The sequence below is a fragment of the Antechinus flavipes genome, chromosome 1, assembly GCF_016432865.1.
Source record: "Antechinus flavipes isolate AdamAnt ecotype Samford, QLD, Australia chromosome 1, AdamAnt_v2, whole genome shotgun sequence".
Taxonomy (NCBI): Eukaryota; Metazoa; Chordata; class Mammalia; order Dasyuromorphia; family Dasyuridae; genus Antechinus; species Antechinus flavipes.
In genome coordinates, this window is record NC_067398.1 from 712,493,347 (window position 1) to 712,518,703 (window position 25,357).

Here is a 25,357-nt window from a genome sequence, read left to right on the forward strand (position 1 = left end):
AAGTTCTTTCCCAGCCCTGACATTCCCCGTTCTGCGATCTCTCCCAGCTCCGAGATGCTTTCTTCGAAGGTCAATGTCCCAACGTCCCTTCAAGCTCCGGCAATCCCTGGTCTACGATTCTAGGACATCACACAGCGGTTGGCTGGGTGCTCCTGGGGGGAGCCCTGAGCAATCAGATAATTAGAGACTTTCCGTCCCATATCTGGCAGCTCTGAAAGGAGGGTCTATGAAGAAGTGCTTTGGGGCAAGTCAGGACAGGCAGCCCTTCCCCACCGCCCACTCCGGTGCCCCCCTGCCCTCATCCCTTCCTACAGAACAAAGAGCCCTTGGGGATCAAGGCAAAGGATTCTGGGGGGATGTCCCCCTCCCCCTCTCTTGGAGGTCTGAGCATGTCAGGACCCTGAAAAGTGACCACCGGGCAAGCTGCGAGAGTGATTGGAATGAGACTGGAAGTTGTCCACATCAATCAATCAAGGGCTGACAGATCACTGGGGACCCCCCGCCAGGACAGCGGACAGCTGACCAGCCCCCGGCTGCAGCGGCCGCCTGTCGGCAGCCTGTGTGTAGGTGGCTCCGGCATCATAACCTTAATCGTCAATCAATCTTGGGCCCAGGGCCGGGCCTGACAGATACATTAATTATCCATACGATTCATCCAGTGTGAAGCTTTGTCTTCTGAAACTCTCTGTCACTTCGATAGGGATAACAGAGAGCAGAGCACGCACACACATGCACACACACAATCATACAATCACACACACACACAATCACACCTTCACACATACAATCATACAATCACACACAATCACACACACACACAATCATACAATCACACACACACAATCACACCTTCACACACAATCACACACTCACACACACAATCATACAATCACACACACACAATCACACCTTCACACATACAATCATACAATCACACACAATTACACACACACACACACACACACACACACACACACACACAGACTCATTGATTCTCATGCAGGACCTCATTATTCCAAACAGAGGCCGGACTTCCTATTTCTGGAGAATCCCCCGGCAGCCTCTGCCCAGCATCTTCTCCATGGTGGACTATGGATTTAGATCATTTCCATGAGCTCTGACAGGCGCAGACCCAGGTGTTCTCTAAGGCTGTCTGAGCTCTGACATCCCATGATTCTGTGATTCCATCCAAGGGCTGCAGGCGACATCCTGGCCGGTCTTTGCGCTGAGACCGGAGGATTTGGAGCCCAAGAGGGCCTGAGGAATCTGCCAGCCCACCCCCACTCCCTTTCATTTTATAAGGGAACAAAAGGAAACCTAGAGAGAGGTCGGGTGGTCGGCCCAATGTCACAGGGAGGAAGCGGCCCGAATGGGGGCTGGATGCCCAGAAGGGGGGCCGCCGAGAGGCACAGAAAGATCACGTCAGAGAGAGCAGGGACCTGGGAGGCTGGGAAGTCCAGTCTCTTCATTTTGTGAGTCAGAAAATGACTGGAAAGGGAAGGGCTTTCTTTAGATCATCCCGTGAGACAGGGGCAAGGTCTCGGGCTCCCACGTCTAATTTCAGGGGGACGGATTATTTCTACCTTCTGAATTCAATTCTCCCTGTACAACAAGAAAACTGTTCGGTTCTGCACACGTATATTGTATCCAGGATATACTGTAACCTATTCAACATGTAAAGGACTGCTTGCCATCTGGGGGAGGGGGTGGAGGGAGGGAGGGGAAAAATCGGAAAAGAAGTGAATGCAAGGGATAATGCTGTAAAAAATTACCCTGGCATGGCTTCTGTCAATAAAAAGTTATTTAAAAATACTAATAATAATAATCTCAGGGGGAAATCTTAGCACGATCCAAGCTGGCGAGGATTCTTCTCATGTGAAAGATGTAATCATGTTTTGATGTTCACAAAACTCTTTGATATAGATGATCTCATTTAAGCCTCACAACAATCTCCTGAGTCAGATAAGGTTTTTCATCCCCATTAGAGAGATGGGAAAACAGAGGCTAAGAAAGAGAAGCAGAACTAAAGAAAAATCAAATCCATCCACTCTGCCAAACTCTCTCCCAAAATAAACTCAAGGAGGGAGGATTTTGTTTGGTTTTGCATCAACAGCATGGTGTCTTCTTCAAATTTAGTGGGGACCTAAAAATGTTTGTTGTAGGGAATTGAGTCATGTTTAAGTCAAAAAGCCTGGATTCAAATCCAGTTTAATGTTCCCATCAGTTTTTCCCTTCTGCTCTCTAAACCTGTTTTCTTCTCTGTAAAATCATAGGGTATGAAGTCTGATAGTCTAAATTCTATTTCCTAGGGCTCCTCTCAGCTATGACGTTTTCTGTCCCACCCACCTCTGACAATCTATGTTCTAAGGCCCTTCCTAGCCCTAACAATTCATGTTCTAACTCTCTCCCAGTTTGACATTCCCTGTTCTAAGGTCCTTCCCACCTCTGACATTCCATGTTCTAAGGTCCCTCCTAGCCTTGACAATGTATGTTCTAAGGTCTCTCCCACCTCTGACATTCCATGCTCTAAGGTCCTTCCCACCTCTGACATTCCATGTTCTAAGGTCCTTCCCACCTCTGACATTCCATGTTCTAAGGTCCTTCCCACCTCTGACATTCCATGTTCTAAGGTCCTTCCCACCTCTGACATTCCATGTTCTAAGGTCCTTCCCACCTCTGACATTCCCTGTTCTAAGGTCCCTCCCAGCCCTGACAATGCATATTCTAAGGTCTCTCCCACCTCTGACATTCCATGTTCTAAGGTCCCTCCCAGCCCTCATATTCTGTTGTCTCAAAGAGAACATCTTTGAGTAAAGGGGTGCACCTGGCTTAGGAGCCATTAGTTTAGTTCTGATCAGCCCTGTGGGGAGCAGACTTTCCCCTCTCCCCCATCTGCAGTCACTGCCCCCTCAGCCAGCAGACAGGAAAGGCCTGTCCGGAGCCACTCCTTGGAGAAATCACCCCAGGGAACATTTCTGAGGCTCCCCGTGTGCTCCCCTTCACTAACATGCTCTCATCTTCAGGAGGGGCTGATTCTTTTGCAGAGAATAAAGAGAGAAGGAGTTTATGGCCTCCACGGCCCTCTCAGTCCACACCGCCGTGTAATTCCACTGCCAGATAAAGCGGTGCATTATAGAGCTGATAAAACTACATTAAAATTCCCTTTGGTGGAATTTACCTACAGGAAAATGGCCGGACCGTAAATCTAGAGGGTGCATGAAATACAGGCCCGTGAGGCGGCGAGAGCTAAGCCGCGCCACTCAGGATGGGGGGAACCAGAGTGCAGAGCTCATAAATTCTCTGAAAACTGCTGCCGCTCCCGAGTCTCCTGTGGCAGCCGCTCCAGGGATGAGGCCGAGGGGAGGTGGAGAGCCTGGGGGAGGGGAACGGCTACCCCCAAAGTGTTGGTCACCCTGACACTCTCAGCAAAATGGGACCCGTCCTTCCTTAGTGTGGGAAGGCTCACTATGTTCCTTGGGTCCAGGCAATGAGGAGAAATGGTTCCCTACCCACAATTTTGGGAGAAGGGGAGGGGAAGATGGGACTTTTATAGCATGGAATATTCAGAGAGGCAGTCAGTGGGAGAAGAGGGAAACTGAGATCCAGAACCGTCTAAACTCAAAGAACACCACCTAGGACAGTTCCTGACACTTTTGAGAGCTTCTCTCATTCATTTATTTATTATAGAAATCTATAATAAATAAGAAATAATTTGAGCTAAGTACATGAGAGAAGTATAAATAAGATTCTAAATGAGGTCCAAGGGTTGTTATCAACAAGGAGAATCGGAAACTAGAGAACGGGCTTTTGGGTTTGAATTGTGCAGAATTGAACAGGAGTAGAAGGGGTTAGACTTTCCAGGAATAGCACCCCCTCTGGCTTATAAAAATCCACTCTTGGATTAAATTCCCCAAAGAGTGGCTCCCACTTCAGGTTCTAGAAGGAAGCAGGAGACTTGCTGCTCCTAGGTCAGTGCTCACAAGCCCCCATCAATATGCTTCTTACTACCAGTCAGCCAATAGATAAAACCAGCTCTCAAGAAAGGCCTTTATTTATTCAAGTAGCAGAGCAAAAACAGTCGTTCCAAAGCTTTCTCCCCATAAACTTTGCGGTAGCTTCCCACTGATAGACACGGTATCCGTGGGAAAGAGCGGACACGGATCTAAAGCTTGATGGTAATGAGGCACATGTGTTAGGTAAACAAATCCAAGGCAACTCACAAGTCCTTGTACTACTGGGTCAATAAATCCATTCTCTCTTTATAGAGGCTTCACACAGCGGTCTTTGAATGCAAAAGCTCTTCTGCACCAGTTACTCATGCTGGGCTCTCGTGATCTCATTTCCTTCTTCTCTTTACTATCTATGCATAAAGGTTCCATCCCTTGAAGCTATTTTTTCTTCAGGTGACTGTCTCTTTGTGTCTGACTGGACTATATATTTCTGCTCTTCAATGGGTACCTATTGGTGAAATAGCTTCAAACCCCTGTTTTGGGGTTTTTTTTGGGGGGGGGCGGTTGTTTTGTTTTGTTCTGTCACTCAGCATTTATTTAATTTTTTCATTGAATCTTTTTTTATTTTTCAAAACATATACATGGACAATTCTTCAACATTAGCCACTGAAAAACCCTACGTTCCAATTTTCCCCCATACCCCTAAGTCTTCCCCTCAAAAGCAAGTAGTCCAATATATGTTAAACATGGTAGAAATGCATGTTAAATCCAATACATGCATACACATTTATACAATTAGCATGCAGCACAAGAAAAAAAAAAAAGAGAAGCAAGATAAAATGCAAGCAAACAATAACAAAAAGAGTGTAAATGCTATGTTGTGTTCCACCCTCTGTTCCCACAGTCCTCTGTTTGGGTGCAGATGGCTCTCTTTATCACTGAACAATTGGAACTGGTTTGAATCATCTCATTATTGAAAAGAGCCATATCCATCAGAATTGATCGTTGTATAGTCTTGTTGTTGTCCTGTACCATGATCTCCTAGTCCTGCTCATTTCACTCAGCATCAGTTCATGTAAGTCTCTCTAGGCCTCTCTGAAATCATCCTGCTGATCATTTCTTACAGAACAATAATATTTCTTTACAGTCATATTCCATCACATATTCAGCCATTGTCCAATTGATGGGCATCCACTCAGTTTCCAATTTCCCTTACAAAGACGGCCGCCACAAACGGTTTTGCACATGTGGGTCCCTTTCCCTCCTTTAAGATCTCTTTGGGATATAAGCCCAGTAGGAGCACTGCTGGGTCAAAGGGGATGCACAGTGTGATAACTTTTTGAGCACAGTTCCAGATTGTTCTCCAGAATGGCTTTGATCTCTTTTGAATTGCATAGACTCAAATCTGGGGCCAAAGAAAAGGGCCAAGGTAACACAGACTGTCAAAGCTGGAAGAGAGCAGAGGTCCAGTCTACACCGGAACAAGATTCCCATCTAAAACGACAAGAGATCATGCTGTCTTTGCTCAGAGATCTTTAATGGGAGGAGCTAGTATCTAACAAAGCAGGCCATCCTATTTATCCATAGGACTCATTGTTAAGAACTTTCCCCTCATATCAAACCTAAATCTATAACTTTTCCACTTCTGCCAACCTTCCCAATTCTACCCTTTAGGGCCAAAGATAACATTTAACTCCCTTTTCCAAATGACAACTCTTCAAATACGGAAAGTGGTCCCAAGTCTTCTCTTCTCTAACCCAAACATCCCCAGTTTCTTTGACCAATCTTTAATTTGCAGCAGCTTCTCAAGGCTTTTTTTACCATCCTGGATGCTCCTCAGACTACCGACATGCTTCCTAAAACCAGAACTGAAATCTAGATAGGCTCTAATTAGTGCAGAGAGCACACTGGGATAGGACTGTGCCATCCTGAATGTGCCAGGTCTCATCTGATTTCAGATCGAATCAGGGTTGGAACTGCTTAACACTTATAGGAGAGACTCCCTCAGAATACCAGTCACTACAAGCTTAGGAGGCAGAGGACCCCCAAAAATGCTTAGGTCTAGATTCAAGAGGCCTTAATTCAAATCCCAGGGATACCAATTTACCACCCCATTGTGACCTCCATTTGATATTTGTGGGATGTTGTCTTTTCCCTAAAGATGAAGGATTATACTGAATGGAGAGAATAGAATTTGTTGCATATGACCATATATGTATGTATGTGTGTGTATATATATATATGTATGTATGTATATATAGGAAGGGAAGAAGCACTCACTGTGCCAGGCACTGTGCTAACCACTTTACAAATAGGATCTAACTGGATCGAGGGTTCTTTACTTTTTTTGTCTCAATGTTGTCTCAGGGACCCCTTTGACAAATCTAATAAAGCTGTGGAGTCGTTACCAAAATAATGATTTTAGATATTTGAAGGAAATGTTACATTTCAGTTAAAAGTTAATAAAAATTAGGATTTTTCTCCCTTTTATATTCCCCCTTTAAGTAAGGACTCATATCCTAAATTAAAATGTCCATACACTAGATGAACTCTAAAATCCTATTTCGCTCTGAATCTATGATACCGTGATTCTTTTGTTAGGAAGTCTGTTTCTATTGTTGTTGCCTAATCAACTTTCCATAACCCCATTTGAAGTTTTCTTGGCAAAGATACTAGAATGGTTTGCCATTTTCTTCTCCAGATCATTTCACAGATGAGGAAACTGAGGCAAATAGCCTTAAGTGACTTGCTCTGGACTGAACAGCTAGTAAATGTTTTAATAAAAACCAAAGGTTGCCTCAGCATTTTTTGGCTTCCATATCCCATAGTGCTGCAGTCTACTCAAACTACTAGGTCTTTTAAACATAAGCAGCAATCTAGTCACTTCTAGCAGAAAAGAAACATAGAGATCATACTCTTCATTGCACTTGAAATAAAACCAAAATCCAAGCGGGCCATTTTCACTATATAAGATCACACAGGCTCTGAGTAGAAGAGTCAATGTTCCAAAAGTCCTCTCTACTTCCTCACTGGGCAATTTATCTGCCCCTTATCTCTCCCTGCCTTCTTGCCTCTACTTCTTAGCTCTACTGAGAACTTTCGTGCCTTTAAGAGGTCACTGACTCCTGCCCTGAGACATCCATCAACAAGTCATTCTTCCTGGGCAGCCAAGACTGGGTGCCAAACAATATATACATGCATGTGCACATATATATGTACATAGGTACACATGTATATACATACATCCATGTCTGCACACAGAGCGAGAGAAATGAAAAAAACACAAAGAAAGACACAGAAAGATGGAAAGATAGAGATAGAAAAAGAGAAAGAAAGCGAGAGAGAAGAAAAGAAGAGAAGGGAACTGTGGACAATATATTCTTAACATTGGTTGGTTGATTGGATGAATGTTCGGATGGACGGACGGATGGATGGATGGATGAAGGTTACAAGCCATCTGGAAGAGATACCTAACCTACACTTAAAAAACTTAAGAAAGCTGAGGGCCAAGCCTCTCAGTGGTCATTTGTTTCACACTGATAATAAGAGTCAACAGTGAGATGAACCTTCTGCTGTGATGACCCAGGGCACAAGCTCTGGACAGGCTCACAGGATTGTCAGAAACTCTGAGGGAGGGCATCCAAGAGCAAAGTGAGACGTGAGGCAGAACAAAGACCTAGAACAATAGGAAGAACCAGGCAGAAGAACGGGAACAAACACTAAGAGGCTGAAACAAGACATAAAACCATAGAAAGACAAGAGGCTTCTGGTCCGACATGTTCATTTTCCAAATGAGGAACAAAAAGAATCTTCAAAAGTCAAGTTGGATATAGTCACACATAAGATTTGAACCTGTGCCCTCCAACTAAAGAATCCCTCTTCTTTCCACTGGACTATACTGCCCCCTTCTTAGACTTACTCAAGATTAAGTGAGAAAATAAGTATAAAACACTGTTTAAGTAGAAACCAAGACATAAATGGCAATTATCATTTTACTATTATCTCATCAATTTTATTTATGGTGCCTTTCTCCTCTCTTTCGTGCTCTTCTTTGATCTTCATGGGACTATGTCAAAGCTTGAAAGACCCTTAGAACAGGGGATGTCAGAGCTGGAAAGGGCCTTAGAACAGGAAATGTTGAGGTTGGGAGTGTACGTATGTATTGAAAGAGACCAAGGCTTGATTCTCTTTCCATCAAATACCATTTCCACAATGAACACCCAGAGAAAATAAATCCATTGATCCAGGTCAGCAGCAAAACAGAAATCTGAGAAACTAAACACAGAAGAATATGTATCAGATAATGCACAGAGTACTCTTTCTGGGAGTGATAACCCAGCTCAACCAAGAATGATGACCCCAGATCTTGCCCCACAAGGAAATTCTCGGCAATCTCTAGTGTAACCAGCTGGGGGTAGATACATGCTAGATACCGCCTGTTTCTCTCACATTGGCTTCTTCTCCGAGTCTTTCTCTCCCTTCAGTGATCTGATAAGAAGTCGGCATTGTACATCTTCTCCATTGAATGTAAAAGTCGAGTCCTCAGATTTCTTCTTTCCCATTCTCACTAACTCCACCTGTCCCTCGTACAGATTCCAGGCATAGAATAACCTCCACCAGTGAGGAGAGAGTCCCACATAAATGGGCTTTGGGGCTCAAATAATAAGGGAAATATACATTTACCAAATAAAAATTGAGTTTTCACATCACACTCAGGAAATTGTCACATGATAAAAGATGGGAATAGTCAATGCTGGAACTGGAGTGGTTAGGAAAAGATGGAAAAATTAATATAATCATTTGGAACTGTACCCAAAAAACTATTCAATTCTGCTTACTTACTAGTTCTATACCCCAAAGAGCTCAAAGAAGGAGAAAAAGAACCCACATATACAAAACTAATAATAGCAGTTCTTTTTGTTGTGGTCAATAATTAGAAATTGAGGGGCTTACCATTGGTTGAGGAATGGTCGAACAATACATGATTGGTTGAATGTTATTGTGCTGTAACATAGGATCAAGAGATGGTTGTTGCATATGACTATATATATATTATACATACACACACATATGTTGTATATATGTGTTGTTGCGTATGACTGTATATGTATATGTGTTGTATTAATGTATATGACTATATGTTGTATCTATGTATTGATGTATATGACTATATGTGTCTATATGTTGTTTATGTGTATCGTATATGACTATGTGTATGTGTTGTATATGACTAAATATGACTACATATAGTCATATTTCATTCAGAGTCGATTTTGTTTTTCTTGCCTTGTCGATGGGTCGGGTAAGGGAGGAGAATTCAAACTGAAAATAAAATTAATTTTAAGTTTTTATGAACTGGTTAAAAAACCATTCCAGAGAGCAATTCGCAATTCTGCAAAAAGAGTGACTCAACTCTCCGACCCCTTTGATCATGATGGTAAATAGAACCCGGCAGGGGTCACCGACTAAAAGAAAGGCTTCAAATATACCAAAATATTTAACGTAGCAGTTTTTGTAGCAACAGAGAACTAGCAACAAAGTGGCTACCCCCGAATTGAAGTGATGATATATCAATGTAATACAATATCAATGTGACATAAGAAACAAAGACTAAAATAAGAATAGAGAAATATAAGGAAGATTTATCTGAACTGATGCGAAGTGAAGTAAAGCGAATCAGGAGAACGACATACTCAATACCTGTAGAATAGTATCAGTGGAAAGAGAAAAAACAACAAAATAAGCACAAGTGAATGCTGGGAGATTTTACCAACCAAGCTTGGCCCACAAAAGATAGGCGAAAACATTTATGTCGTGCTTTATTTCAGAGATGGGGGACCCTGGTGTGGGACATGGATGTTAACACATGGTATGTTATTTAATATTTGATTCAAGAATATATTTTGAAATGTTGGTGATTTAAAAAACAAAAGATGTGCTTTTTTGAAAGGGGAAAAAATTCACAGTGTCGTGAAAAGCTCACTACGCCTAAATCTTAGGACTGAATCTCGACTTTGACTTGAGGAAGCCTGATATAGTGGGGACAGTGCAAGATTTGGGGCCAGAGGAACTGAGTTCAGATTCCATCTTTGCCACGTAGTACCTGAGTGATATTGGACTAGTCTCTTGGGCCCCCAAACAAGAGTTGGTACCCCTGTTAAATGAGGGTACTAGACAGAATGTCTCCTAAAGTCGCTTCCAACTAATCCCTCCAATCTTCTGCCTGGGAGCAGGTCTGCTCTCGCCTCTGGATGGAGCTGATTCCACAGGGAGTGGAAAGTGGGAAGCTCAGCCCAGAGGTGTCTCCTTGCCATCCCCCTGGGTCATGGGCTGTGCTGGACAGAGTCCCTGCTCCGCCCCCTCCCCCATCCTCCCCTAGGAGTGATGGGACCAAGTGTAGCTCGGTTTCAGATTTAGCTCCCTCCCCGCCCTCCCCCTAACGTGGAGGTCAGCTGGTACTGGCCCCCAAATGCCGTGTCCCTGATGTCTCAGCAACTGCAAACCTCCAGCTGGTGGGACTGTTGCCCACACACCCAGCACGGCCTGAGTGCATGACCCTATCATAGCATGGGGTAGCTTTTTCCCTGCTCTTTCTCCTAAGGTCCCTCCCAAAATCCCATGTTTGCAATTACTATTATTTCAACAATAGCAATAACAAAATCTCCCATTGACATCATACTTTAAAACTACAAGACCCTTTACATGAAGAATTTCATTTATCCTGAGTCTGCATTATCCTCCTTTTTTCAGATAAATAAGCTGACCTTCAAGCATTAAAATACTCGTTAATTAAATAAATGCTCATTAAATCAAATAAATACTCATTATAATTGCTCGTGGTCACAGGGCTAAATGGTAGCAGGTCTTAGGTTATCTCTAATATAGATAGCTAATAGAGGTTCCTGAGCAAGTTCTCTAGTGTTCTCCAGGCTATTTTAGGAAGATTGGCCTAGTAGGTGTGAGCCAAGGGGATTGGAGAGGGGAGAACTGAATCAGGGAAACCAGCAAGGAGTCTGTGGTCATAATCTAAGGGAGAGGTTCTAGATAACTGTAAGTAGTCCATTGATGGGATCCCGCATTTAGACATATGATTCTCAAAGCTATACATCCATCCCTAATCTCTCTCCTGAGATCATTTCGTTTGCTATGTTACTGAGAAGGAAAATGGACGTAGCATCAAGGAGACCTTGATTCAAATCCTACCATAAAGTTACAACCTGTTCGATCCTGAATAAATCACTGAGGGAACCTGACCCTCAGTTTCTCCATGAGTAAAATGAGAGGGTTGGACTAATGACCTCTAAGGTCTCAAGCAGCAAAAAATCTGTATTGGTTCCTCTGACCTCTGACCCTGTGTTCTGGAAATGTCCTAAATTCATCATCTCTCAAACAGAATTCACTATTTTCCTTCTATATTTGTTCCCCTCCAGACTTTGCCTGTCTTATGACCTTTCCCTGAGAGTCACTCTCTTACACACCGGTCAGCTGTTCCAAAACCGCTCATCCTTCTCAAGCCTTCTATGTCATCCTCTCCTCCTTCCATGTCAGTGAAAGAGCTTGACCTTTATTTTCTGAAAAATGTTAAGATGATCTGGCCAAGTCGGCACCTTCCCCCAGATCTGTACCTGAAACTGCCTCAACTTCTCCACTTTGCTCCAGGATCGAACAAAGAGGCTGCCCTTCTGGCCAAAGCCAGCCCCTCCACTCGTGTCCTTGACCTTATTCCCTCTTCTCCGCTCTGAAAGTCTGCCCCATTTACCATCTTCTTAGCTACTTTTCAATCTTTCCTTAACCACTGGCGTTTTCTCTGCTGCCGACAAACATTTCCAGTTCTCCCCTCCTCCCAATCTCCCTTTTTTAGGGTACCTCCATCCCCCCAGTCACCAGAGTTCATTATCTCAGCATCAGCATCATCCCCACTTCCTCCCTCCCCTTTGGCGGTGAGCCCCTCTTTCCTGTTGTCAATCAGCTGGCGAGTCTTGACTGCTCCAACGCCATAGCAGCTGTCCCTTCTGGCCCCTCTTCTCCACTCCCATGGCCACCACCCTGCTACAGGTCCTTATCACCTCCCAATGGGAAAATTATAATCCCCTCCTACGTGGGCTCCCTGCACATCTGGCTTCTCCCCCATTCAATCCATCTTCCATGGCTGCCAAATGAATACTCCCAAAGCAAAGTCTGACCATGGCAATCCCCTTCTCAGGAGTAATAAATAGCTAATACACACACACACACACACACACACACACACACACACACAATACATACACATGGGAGAGAGAGAAACGAATAAAGGAAGGAAGGAAGGAAGGAAGGAAGGAAGGAAGGAAGGAAGGAAGGAAGGAAGGAAGGAAGGAAAGAAGGAAGGGAGGGAAGAAGGAAGGAAGAAAGGGATGAAGGAAGGAAAGAAGGAAGGAAGGAAGGAAGGAAGGAAAGAAGGGAGGGAGGGAGGGAGGGAAGGAAGGAAGGGATGAAGGAAGGAAGGGATGAAGGAAGAAAAGAAGGAAGGAAGGAAGGAAGGAAGGAAGGAAGGAAGGAAGGAAGGAAAGAAGGAGGGAGGGAAGAAGGAAGGAAGGGATGAAGGAAGGAAAGAAGAAACGAAGGAAGGAAAGAGGAAGGAAGGAAGGAAGGAAGGAAGGAAGGAAGGAAGGAAGGAAGGAAGGGAGGGAGGGAGGGAGGGAGAGAGAGAGGGAGGAAGGGAGGGAAGGAGAGAACAAAAGAGGAGAAAAGAAATAGAAAAAAAGAAGGAAGAAAGGGAAATCAAAAGGAGAGAGAACTGTAATTCATGAAACACTCCACGTATATTATCTCATTTGATTCTCACAACAATCCTGTGAGGTGGATGCTATGTCAGTGTTTTTTTTTGTTTGTTTGTTTTTGTTTTTAGGATAAACTATAATCTCTTCAGTTTAACTTTTAAAGCCCTTCACTGTCTAGCATCAGATTACTCTTCCCACCCTTCTACTGAGGGAGAGACCTAGCCAGCCAAGGATAACCGGAGCCCTTGGTCTGGAAAACACGGAGATGGGGGGATAGAGAAAGAGTGGAGGGGGGGAGGGGGGAGCTTACTAAGGTTTTCATTTAGATCCAGAGGATCTATAGTATGACTTCTCTGAGTCTCAGTTTCTTCACAGATCCAATAGGAAATTGGACTTAGGTTCCCTTCCAGCTTTAATTTGATACATTGGGGTGGGCAGTCATTCCAAATCCAAATGAATAATTTTAATCAGGCCATTCTTGCCCGTCAGAAGTTCTAGCAAACTGTTCCATAATAGTCCCTGAGATTGGTGGGGAGGGAGAGAGAGGAGGCAGGTGGTAAGAGGAGTCAGCAAAGGGAAAAGGAGAGGAGAGGAGCTATGGGGTTATTGATAAAACCCAAGGGCTAATGTCCCCCAGTTGTTAGGACAAGAGTTCCTTGTTTCTGCCCTATATGTGTGTATTCATTTATGTATATATCAACACACATGCATATGTATATACATATATACATATCTTATATAAGTACATATACAAATATCCTATATACATGCATCAATCAGTAAGCTTTTATTAAACATCCACTTTCTCCATGCCATATATCATCCTACACTCTAAAGAGCCAAAGAAAAAAGAAACAAAAAATGAAAACTCCCTGCCTTCAAGGAGACCCCATTTTAATGGAGGAGAAAACACTTTGGTGTGGAAGTAATACAAAATTCAAATAAAATAATGGGTGGGGCTGGGGAGGATGGGGGGAGTGGGGGCAGAGAATAGCAGCATTAGCATATGGGAAACTGAGAAAGGCCTCCTACAGAAGGTGAGATTGGAGCTGAAATCTAAAGCAAGCCAGAAAAACAAGTGGTAGAGGCAAAGAGGCAGGGGACATAAAGTCTGGAAGTAACCCATCTTCTGAAAAATAGTTCATTGCTCAGCCAGGATAGCGAGAGGGTGGAGTTTGGGGAGCAGAGAAATAGGATGTTTTTGCTGCTTCTGCTCTTCATCATCATTCTTATAATTCTTCATCTCCTTTTCCTTTTTCTTCTCCTCCTCCTTCTCCTCTTCCTTCTTTTTCTTCTCCTTCTTCTTTTCCTTCTCTCCTTCTTCTCCTTCTGCTTTTCCTTTTCCTGCTTCTTTGTTTTCAAAGACTACTACCATCACGGGGTGATGTCCAGTAAACTGGATTGAACCGAGACAGACTAAAAAGGTGAGCAGGGGACAGGTCATAAAGAGCTTTAAATATACTAAGTAGAATTTATATTTGATTCTAGAGGAACAGGGAGCCAATGGTGTATTGAGTGGGAGGGAAGGGAGATGGTGACATAGTTGGATTTAACACTTGAGGGAAATCCCCCAAACCCTGCCTTCTACAAGAAGCCTTTCCCAGTTCCCATCCATGCTGATGTCTTCCCATGAGATTACCCTCCATTTATTCTGTATATATCTTGTATGTATTCATGTTTTCTCCGTTTACATTAGAATATAAGCTCTTTGAGACTTACATGAACTGATGCTGAGTGAAATCAGCAGAGCCAGGAGATCATTATACACTCCAACAACAATATTATATGACGACCGATTCTGATGGACCTGGCCATCCTCAGCAATGAGATGAACCAAATTAGTTCCAATGGAGCAGGAATGAACTGAACCAGCTACGCCCAGCGAAAGAATTCTGGGAGATGGCTAGGAACCACTACATGGAATTCCCAATCCCTATATTTTTGCCCACCTGCATTTTGGATTTCCTTCACAGGCTAATTGTACAATATTTCAGAGTCCGATTCTTTTTATACAGCAAAATAATGGTTTGGTCATGTATACTTATTGTGTATCTAACTTATACTTTAATATATTTAACATCTACTGGTCATCCTGCCATCTGGGGGAGGAGGTGGGGGGAAGGAGGGGGAAAGTTGGAACAAGAGTTTGGCAATTGTCATGCTGTAAAGTTACTCATATATATCACCTGTAAATAAAAGGCTATTAAAATAAAAATAAAAATAAAAAGAATATAAGCTCCTTGAGAACAGGGATCTGTTTTTGTCTCTTTGTAACCTTAGCACAGAGCTTGGCATATAATAGGTATTCAATAAATGCTTATTGACTAACTTGGGATGGAGTGCAGTGGGAATTTTGTGTCTCCCTTTAGATGATAAGTTCTTTGAGGACAGGGATGTGCCCATTTTATTTCTATACCTGCGCAGCCTAACACAGTGTCATTGCTCAATCCTCTTGGGTCCTTCTGTTCCTTGGGGGAAATGGGAATCCAGACTGGACTCCATGAAAGGCAATAGAAAGAAAAGATGAGGGAGAGAAAAGCATCGATCCAGTACTCAGGGGCTGAGGACTAAATAAAAGTCCTTGACTCCACAACCTTGCAGGGGTAGGGACTGATTTCTTCTTCTCCCACCCTTCCCATGGGCTCCCCCACTCCACCCCCAGCCCAACCACAAGCAAAGAAACCCCAAGACAAAGATCCCAGGAAGTCAAGAACACAGAGCAAAGAACCCAAGACTCCTGCCTCCCGGCTCAGCACTCCTCCAGACCCACCCAGATCCCCTGTTCTGTGAGAACCAAACTGGTTCCAGAGGGCAGAGAAGCAGGTGACCCTGCTAAAGAGGTGAAGCTGCCAGAGTTACATAACACGCTGCCTGAGGTTAAAATTAAAGCAGTTACTCATGCCCCACTGGGGTAGGGCAAAGTTATTTTGGAGCAGACCGAAGCCAGCTCAAAGAAGGTTCCCTGGGAGGGCATTGAGGCCCTTCATGCACCTCCTCGCTCTTTCCAAGAGGGACAGAAGGGTAACGTTGCCCGTTTTGTCAAGGAGAGAGATTGGAGCCTAAAACAGTGTCCCATAGAGTATGTACCCAGCAGTCCTGACAGTTAGTAACCTGACCTTGCAGATAATTGCAAGCAGTAACCAGCCCACAGAGGGCTCTGACCAGTCTCCCTGAATGAACACTGCTGTGGCCCATTGCTGTTATTCAGTAGTTTTTTAGTCATATCTGACACTCGTGATCCCTTTTGGGGTTTTCTTAGAAAAGGTTCTGAAGCAGTTTGATTTTTCCTTTTTCAGCTGATTGTATGGGCGAGGAAACTGAGGCAAACAGGGTTAATAATGACTTGTCCAAGATCACACTTCTAGTAAATGTCTAGAGCCAGTTTTGAGCCCCAGTTTTCCTGGATTACGGGTCTGGCCTTCAATCCACTGTGCCACTTGGCTGCCCTGAATTGGCAAGGCAAAAATGTAATGAAAGGACCCGAGTTCAAATTTAAAATCTATCACCCACTTCCTACAGGATCTTCGGCAAAACATTTTCCCTCTTGGAGCCTCGGTTTCCTCATCTGTAAAATGGGAGGACTAGATCAGGAAACCCCCAAGGTTTCTTCTATGATCCTAAGACTTCCAAATTAGAGTGAGGAGAGCATAATGGCATGAAAGGAGAAGGAGAAAAAAAATCTGCTCACCCCCATCCATACACTAAATTCAATCACCTCTTTAAAGAGGTATCCAATCGTCCCGTTCCCTCTACCTTCAGGTGCTGGGGGCCTGGAGCTATGACCTTATCTCCCCTTCTCGATGAGTAGCCAACAGTCGGTATCAGGTGGCAATACCCTGGCTCCTGACCTTAATAGGATGTCCTGCTGAGAGGCAGAAGGGGGAGGGAGAGGCGGAGAAGCAAAGGGACAATATCTGCTTGGGGCTCTGGGAAGACCCGGGTACTTGGTGGGTAAAAGTACAAAGTGAGCCTCTGCTCACTGGCCACCACCATCAATAGGAACTTCTGCGGGAACCTTCCAAAGTTAGGCAAAGAATAAAAGAAAATCCAACGGGGGAAGGGGAAGAGGAACAGAGGAAGTTATAGAAATAATCCGGGGCCAGGGTCCCGTCCATCTCTCTGAAATTATAAGCCCGTTCTTCTAAGAATCTGTGATTTTATCAGCCTTTCCCTTTATGGGGGAGTCGTCTTCAGAGATACTGTGGCTGAAAAAGTCATCTCCCTGGAGCGCAGCTGGGAAGCAGCTTTCTGGGTTTGGCCAGGTTGGGCCCAGGCAATAAACAGTCCATTACTAGATTCACACTTAAAGTCTTTCCAGTCTGGCCCAGCTCCAGAGCCTGTGCTCTGCAAAGAGTCATCGAGAACCCAGGCTCACCTATGGACACGCTCACGAGAAGTGTGGACACGTACAGTGGAAGTGGGGCGCTCATTTCTTGCTTTAGGTGGAGATTCTGGCTGGATCTGATTTCTCCTGGGTTTTGCCCCCACTCTTGGCCTTTCTGGCTGGCAGAACTCATGAAGGTTGCAGGAGACGTCATCCCAGGCAACCAAAGATCTTAGGGAGGGCCCCCCCGGGATTGCCTCGGCAACTTCGTTTGGCGATGAGGAAAGCTAGAAACCCAGCGGGGGTTCCGTGGAGTTCAGCAGCTGTGTCCCTGTGGTCTGATCATGCTGGGGTGTATGGTTGTGTGGATAATCAGGCAGAGGCAGTATGGTTCAGTGGTCAGAGAATCTAGATCTAGCTCCTCCCTCTCACACTTAGTACCTCTATGATCTCAGATGAGGGGCTCAACTTGAGCCTCAGTTTCCCTCACTGTTGAGGACTTTGGTGAGTAATATGAAACCAGGTGGACTCCCTCCTCCATGTAGAGTATAAGTTAGGCAGGGGATTGGCGGTATTTTGTATGCAAGGATACTAATAGCCACTGATCTCCATCTCTTGGTGCTAGTGGCTCATTTCCTTCTTCGGTGTCTCTCCCGGGTTCACAAATGATCTCAGGTGTGACTTGTTTGACAAATTACTCATATGGAATCTCTAATTACCTTTCTCTTCACCTCAGCCTGAGCTGAGGGGAAAAGCTTGGGCATAAATCATTGTGAATGGTAAAGACAGCAATTCAAAATAGAAATATACACAAACATTTAAAAGAAGGCTCTCGGGCAGCTGGGTAGTACAATGGGTAGCGTACTGGACACAAATGTGCAAACAGAGGTGTTTCCTGTCCTCGAGAAGCTCACATTCTAAAAATGGGGGAAAGCACTCAGAGAAGTGGTCGCAAGGGAAGGTGCTTTTTGAAAAATCACAGGGATGGCGAGAGGAGCCACAAATCCTTTCCAGAAATAATGACAGAACTTGAAATCTAAAGGGCAAAGGGTTAGGGCAGCTAGGTGGCACAGTGGATAGAGCAACAGCCCTGAAGTCAGGAGGACCTGGTCTCAGACACTTAACACCTCTTATCTGTGTGACCTGGGCAAGTCACTTAACCCTTATTGCCTCAATAAAAAAAATAAACAAACAAACAAACAAATAGATAAATAAATAAATGAACAAACAAATGAATGAATGAAGAAATAAATAAATAGGGTAAGGGGTGACAGAAAATACAAACAAGGCAATATAACATCTGATAAGGAGATGTCTGAGGATTAGAATAATAAAAAATTCCCTCTAAGGCTATTTCCCCAACTCTGATTACATTGCTGGCCTGATTACCCAGAGAGAAGCTTACTTCTTCTCCCTTCAAGGTTCTAGACATCATCTTTTCCTTTTTTTTTTTTTTTTTTTTGCTGAGGCAATTGGGGTTAAGTGACTTGCCCAGAGTCACACATCCAGAAAGTGTTAAGGATCTGAGGACAGATTTGAACTCAGGTCCTCCCAACTTCAGGGCTGGTGCTCTACCCACTGCTCCATCTAGCTGGTTCTAGGCATAATCCTAAGGAGCTAGGGATTCTAGTACCATTGCTAATAAGCCCCCATTAGGCATGGTCCCCATTAATTATCAGCCAGACTTAAATAGCTCTTAGAAAAGATACCAGCATAATATAGTTGGTATAAACAGTTGGTATATTGACATCCGCCCTTCTAAAGTCAGAGATGAACTCTTCACAAATATAAATAGGTTTATGGGAAGAATGGATTCAAACTTAAGAGCACGATGTTAGTAATGGATACGTGCGGAAAACAAAAGGATAGGTCACAGTCCCGGATTACTGGAAATCCTTTTCTTCCCTTGTAAAGTCCTCATAAATTCCCCTTAGGTAGAGCCTCTGCTAGGCCTTGAGAAGCCTTGCCCGTGTAGAGTCCTGATGCTCCCAGGCCTTCATGTGTCTATCTCGTCTGTTCTAGTCGTGTTGCCCTGTTGGGAACACTGTCACACTGGTCCAGTCGCCTAACGTTCCCTCCTCCGGGATCACTCCCCACTCGCTTGCTCGCTTCCCTGACAGGTGCCGGGGGGGGGGGGGTTCCTTCCACAAGACACCTCTGAGTCGGGAAATCCCTAAAATTTGATGCTTTTCTTCTAGACTGCTTGCTTCTGGACTGTATTACCCATAAGTCCCGAGGTCTGATTGATTCTTTCAATCATTCACAAACCAGTTCCTGCTCGTGGCCTCCTCTGATGTTGTCCGATGGAAGCAAGTGCTTCCCTCCTCCAGACTGATTAAGGACCTGTTTACACCTTTACTTGATTGATTTATCCTCGAAATCGGGGAGTTCTGTGTTTACAGTAATTGGGTTTATAGAAGAGCAGGCTGGAGGTAGTTAGTAGACTACAGAGGCAGCCAACAATCAGCTCCGAGGGGCTGTTTTTTTCCTAGACATGGAGATGGGAAAGGCCATTATGGGACCGGGCAGCATGGCGGCTGGTGACAACCTCCAGTGAGAAATTCACATTTCCGTTCTACATTTGGACATTGTCGGAGGTTTTGCCTTACGTCAGACCGAAGTCTGTCTCCTTGCAGCTTCCACTTATTGAGCCTTATTCTATCTTCTGTGGCCAAGCAGTGAAACATGAAGTCTCCTCTCCTGCTTTCCCAACATTTTCCCTTGTCCACGCTAAAAACTTCCTTCAATCAGTCTTCATGGGGCAGCTAGATGGCGCAGTGGATAATCAGGAGGACGTGAGTTCAAATCCCGTCTCAGACACTTAACACTTTCTAGCTATGTGACTCTAGTTAAGTGACTACAATTACCTCCCAAACAGAAAACAAAGCCCAGTCTTCTGGTTGCCCTCTTTAGATTCCTCTTCTACATTGGAGCCCTTCAAACATTTGAAGATAGCTATCACACTCTTAGAATGAATAAATACATCAATGAATGAATGAATTTAAAAGCATGTGCTGAACACGTATTCTATGCCAAGTACTACGTAAAGAACTAGAAATAAAAACAAAAGTGAGAACAGTCCCTGCCTTCGATGAGTTTCTATTCTAAACCATGGAAAGATATTTTGCTTTGAACAGTTGGGATGGTGAGTGCAGCCCACAGCAGATTAAACCGATATCCTTTTCAACTTCAAATAGCTATATTTATACAAGCAATTTAATATATTATATAAAAATAAAATTATTATGTTATAGTATATATAAGATGATAGATAGATAAATGGAGGAGTAGATAGATGGATGGATGGATGGATGGATGGATGGATGGATGGATGGCAGGCAGGATGGGTAGGTAGATAAATAGATAGCAGAATAGGTAGATAGCTACATAGCTAGATAAATGGATAGATAGATAGGCAGGATAGATAGATAGATAGATAGATAATGGATGGATGGATGGATAGATAGATAAATAGATAGATGGATAGATGGATGCATAGATAGATAGATAGATAATGGATGGATGGATAGATAGATAGATAGATAGCAGGATAGATAGATAGCCCTATGATCTCATCAAGGTTGGGAAGTCCCAGTGAGAAAATTCCCTCCATCAATTCAGGTCTGCAGTTTATAATTTTAGAGAATTGTTGGAAGATTGCCTGGGATCCCCTAATCAGTTTGTGTCAAATTTTCTTAATTCAAAGGATATCTCTCTCTATTCACTCCATCTATATGTTTGTGTTAAAGCTTAGAAAGTACTTTCTCATTTTACAGATAAGGAAGCTGAAACCCCAAGAGATCAAGGTAGCATTGTTATTAGATTGTAAGCTCTCTGTGGGCAGGATACTCCATGCCTGGCAAATAGGTGTTTAACATATGCTTATTTGTTGGCTATTATTGGCTCAACATAGTGATAAAAAGTAAGAAAAGCTGAATTCACATTGTAATGTTTTGGATCCATAAAGGACCACATACATGTGATCTAAAGTAAAATCCAAAATGGAGAAGTGGAAAGAGTACAGAAATGGGAAGCAACTGAAGCAGCAAGCCAAAAATATGCTGTGTGATCTCAGGCAAGTCTTGTACTCTCTGAGCCTCTGTCCCTCATCTGCAAAATGAGAAGGTGGGACCAGATAAATTTTGAGGTTTCTTACAGCTCTAGAGCTTGAATTTCCAGTATTTGCTCGGTTTCCCAGAGCTCATAAGTGTATTCGAATTAGGACTTAAATGCAGGTCATCTGACTGCGGGATGAACCTTTCTGTTACACCCATGTAACTTGTTAATAAACCAAAGTGCATTTTTTTCTTTTTTTGATCTTTCACTATTTTTGTGTATGTTTTCTGCTAAAAAAAAAAAAACACATCTCCAAATTTGGACATGGAAGGATCTCAGAAGTCATCTGGTCCAATCTCTTTACTTTACAGAAAAGGAAACTGAGGCCCAGAGAGGTCACATGGCATAGGTTTTAAGCAGGCTTGGGTCTAGCACCTGCTTCAGTTGACTTCTACTTCCATGCCTTTTCCATCACTCCATTTGGGTTTTGTTATTATACCATATTTATATGGCCTTTTACGGATGCTAAGTGCCTTACATCCGTTATCTCATAAAAAGTGACTCTACACTATTGCTTTTACTATTTCTACAGAGATTGTACAATATTTCAGGTACACCGTAGACTAAATAGAGCCTTCTGGGCTGGCTTAGAAACTCGACTCCATCAGGTCAAACCCAATCAGTAAGCATTTATCAATCACCTACTGTGTGCCGGGTGCTGTGCTAAACTCTGGGAATACTAAGAAAGGCAAAAGATAATCCTACCTTCAAAGAGCTCCATGGAGGGGGCAACATGCAAACAAGTGTGTATGAAGAAGTTATCCACAGTTAGCACAGAGGGAAGGCGCCAGCATTAAAAGGGAAAGGCTTCTTGTAGAAAGTGGAACTAGGGGTTTGCAAAGCAGACCAAAGACCTCATGGCTGACATTTTAACTTGGGTGTGAATGGGATGTAAGGGAGACAGAGTTGCCCAGAATCTCATTCTTTCTTCCAAAGCCCCTGAAGTCCAGTGTTAGAAGAAAAGCCAGATGCCGAGTAATAGCCCAGGATGCAGTGGACGACCTCAGCGTCTTCAGTGTCTGGACAAGCTCTGTCTGCTTCAAGGCACCCACTTTGGCCACCTTCGTGGCTCCCACTTTGACCACTTTCATGGCGCCCACTTTGACCACTTTCATGGCACCCACTTTGACCACTTTCATGGTGCCCACCTTGACCACTTTTATAGTGCCCACTTTGACTACTTTTGTGGTGCCCAGTTTGACCACTTTTATGGCACCCACTTCAGACACTTTCATGGCGCCCAGTTTTGGCCACCATAGACAGTGGCACAAATTGTTCCCATCTGCTTATTCCAACAAAGATAGCCTTCATGCACTCTTACCCCCCTCCAAAACTCCCTGATGGGTTTGAGACCCCTTGCGTTAACTTCCTCCTGGTTTTATGGCTGTGATGATCTTATTGGGGAGTAGTCACTGTGTGTACTACAGTCTCTTGGGGCCACAGATGAGAGTCAGGTGACAGGTGGATCCCACAGGTGAGTGAGCCAGCCTGAAAGAGGGCTCAGCAGCCCTCCCTCAGAGGTCTAGAAGTGAGCCCACAGCTGAGACTTGAAGAGAGCCTAAGAAACCCAGAGGTGGAGATGAGGAGAGAGAGCAGCCCAGCTCAGGGAAAGAGCTGAGACAGGAAAGGTCTGGTCCAAAGGTAGCAAGAACAATATCCTCAGATTATCAATTCGCAGAAGGGTGGAAAGTGTAATGAGAGTGGAAAGGTGGGAAGGGGCAAATGGAGAGGGGTCTTATGTGTCATCCCAAAGGCTACAGGGAACTACTGCACCTTACTGAATAAAGATGAGACCCCTCCCATTTCTGACATCCCCTGTTCCTAGGCTCCTTCCAGATCTGACATACCCTGTTCCAAAGCCCTCTCAGCCCTGACATCCCATGTTCTCAGGCCCCTTCCAGCTCTTGACATCCCATGTTCTAAGATCCCTCCCAGGAAGGAATTTGTGACCAAAGAAGAACTGGAGATCATTATTGATCACAAAATAGATACTTTTGATTATATTAAATTTTAAAAAAATTGTACAAGCAAAATAATGGTTTGGACATGTATACTTATTTTGTATTTAATTTATCCTCTAATATATTTAACATGTATTGATCATCCTGACATCTAGGGGAGAGGGTGAGGGGAAGAAGGGGAAAAATTGGAACAAAAGGTTTGGCAGTTGTCAACGCTGTAAAATTACTCATGCATATAACTTGTAAATAAAAAGCTATTAAAAAAAATTTTTTAAATAGAAATGGTATCAGTAAGAGAGTGCTGAAAGAGATAAAATGGATCATTGTTGATAGAATGACAAATTATATTTCAAGTGAATTATGATGGAAAATAATTATATCTGTTAACTCGGTATATCCTTTGTTGGGAATATGCACTCAGTGGTTATCAAAAACAATAAACAAATAAAAAAAGAAAAATATGTTGAAAAAAATTTTGTACAAACAAAACTAATGCAGACAAGATTAGAAGGGAAGCAATAAACTGGGAAAACATTTTTAGATTCAAAGGTTCTGATAAAGGCCTCATTTCCAAAATATATAGAGAATTGACTCAAATTTATAAGAATTCAAGCCATTCTCCAACTGATAAAAATATGAACAGACAATTTTCAGATGAAGAAATTGAAACTATTTGTAGTCATATGAAAGAATGTTCCAAATCATTATTGATCAGAGAAATGCAAATTAAGACACTTCTGAGATACCACTACATACCTGTCAGATTGGCTAAGGTGACAGGAAAAGGCAATGATGAATGTTGGGGGGATGTGGGAAAACAGGGACACTGATGCATTGTTGGTGGAATTGTGAACGAATCCAGCCATTCTGGAGAGCAATCTGGAATTATGCTCAAAAAGTTATCAAACTGTGCAGACCCTTTGATTCAGTAGTGCTACTACTGGGCTTATACCCCAAAGAGATACTAAAGAAGGGAAAGGGACCTGTATGTGCCAAAATGTTTGTGGCAGCCTTGTTTGTGGTGGCTAGAAGCTGGAAAATGAATGGATGCCCATCAATTGGAGAATGGCTGGGTAAATTGTGGTATATGAATGTTATGGAATATTATTGTTCTGTAAGGAATGACCAGCAGGATGAATACAGAGAGGACTGGAGAGACTGACAGGAACTGATGCTGAGTGAAATGAGCAGAGCCAGGAGATCACTGTCCACGGCAACAACAAGACTAGAAGATGATCAGTTCTGAGGGATGTGGCTCTCTTAACAATGAGATGATTCAGGCCAGTTCCAATTGTTCAGTAATGAAGAGAGTCATCTACACCCAGAGAGAGAATTATGGGAACTGAGTGCGGACCACAACAGAGCATTTCCACTCTTTCTGTTGCTGTTTGTTTGCATTTTTGTTTTCCTTCTCAGGGTTTTTCTTTCTTTCTAGATCTGGTTTTTCTTGTGTAGCAAGATAACTGTATAAATATGTACACATATATTGTATTTAACATATACTTTTACATATTTAAAGGGGAAGGGGAGGGGGAAGAAGGGGAAGAGTTGGAACAGAAGGTTTTGTAAGGGTGAATGCTGAAAAATTACCCATGCATATGTTTTGTAAAATAAATAAATAAAATCCCTCCCAGCCCTGACATCCCCTATTCTAAGGCCCCTCCCAGCCCTGACATGGCGAGTTCGGAAGCCCCTCCCAGCTTGGATACCTGTTCTAAGGTCTCTCCCAGTTCTGACACTGTCAGTTCTAAAGCTTATTTTAGATTTATTCTTCAGTGATTACCAAAAATCGTATTTATTTCATTAGTTTGCCCGAGTTCCTGTGAGAGTCTAACCCTGCAGTATATGGGGAGTCTCCACACATGGGCCCATGAGGCCTTCCTTCCTTGCTCTCTTCTGCTCTCCCACTATGTTTTCATTCTTCTTGCCCTTCTGTTGGGGGAGTAGGAGACCATCCCCCATGTCATATGGAAACAAAAGAGCTGCATTTGTCAGGCTGACTATGGCAGGGAATGCTGGGAGAGCTGGGAAATATGGAAATGTAATGTTGAATATGTAAATGAGGTACAAGCTGATTTACATACAGTAAGTGGCAGTCCAGGCAGGGCCCACTGAGCAGGTAGGGAAGGCTGCTGGGATTTCAAGCTCTGTAAATCCACCTCTCGGGGCATTTTCTCCTCCCTTTGCCAGGCAGACGGCTTCTCCGGGACACCCAATGCCCATCCCCTCCGGGAAGCCTTCCCTGCA

General features: G+C 43.6%; 1 long non-coding RNA gene across 1 annotated transcript; it reads right to left on the bottom strand.

Annotated features, from left to right (window-relative positions):
* Positions 1-13,475: 13,475 nt before the first annotated feature.
* LOC127543784 (uncharacterized) lies at positions 13,476-16,474 on the bottom strand. Its single transcript, XR_007949303.1, has 2 exons — positions 16,398-16,474; positions 13,476-14,125 (listed from the first exon to the last, which is right to left on the bottom strand). It is a non-coding gene; the product is annotated as an uncharacterized LOC127543784 (long non-coding RNA).
* Positions 16,475-25,357: the final 8,883 nt, after the last annotated feature.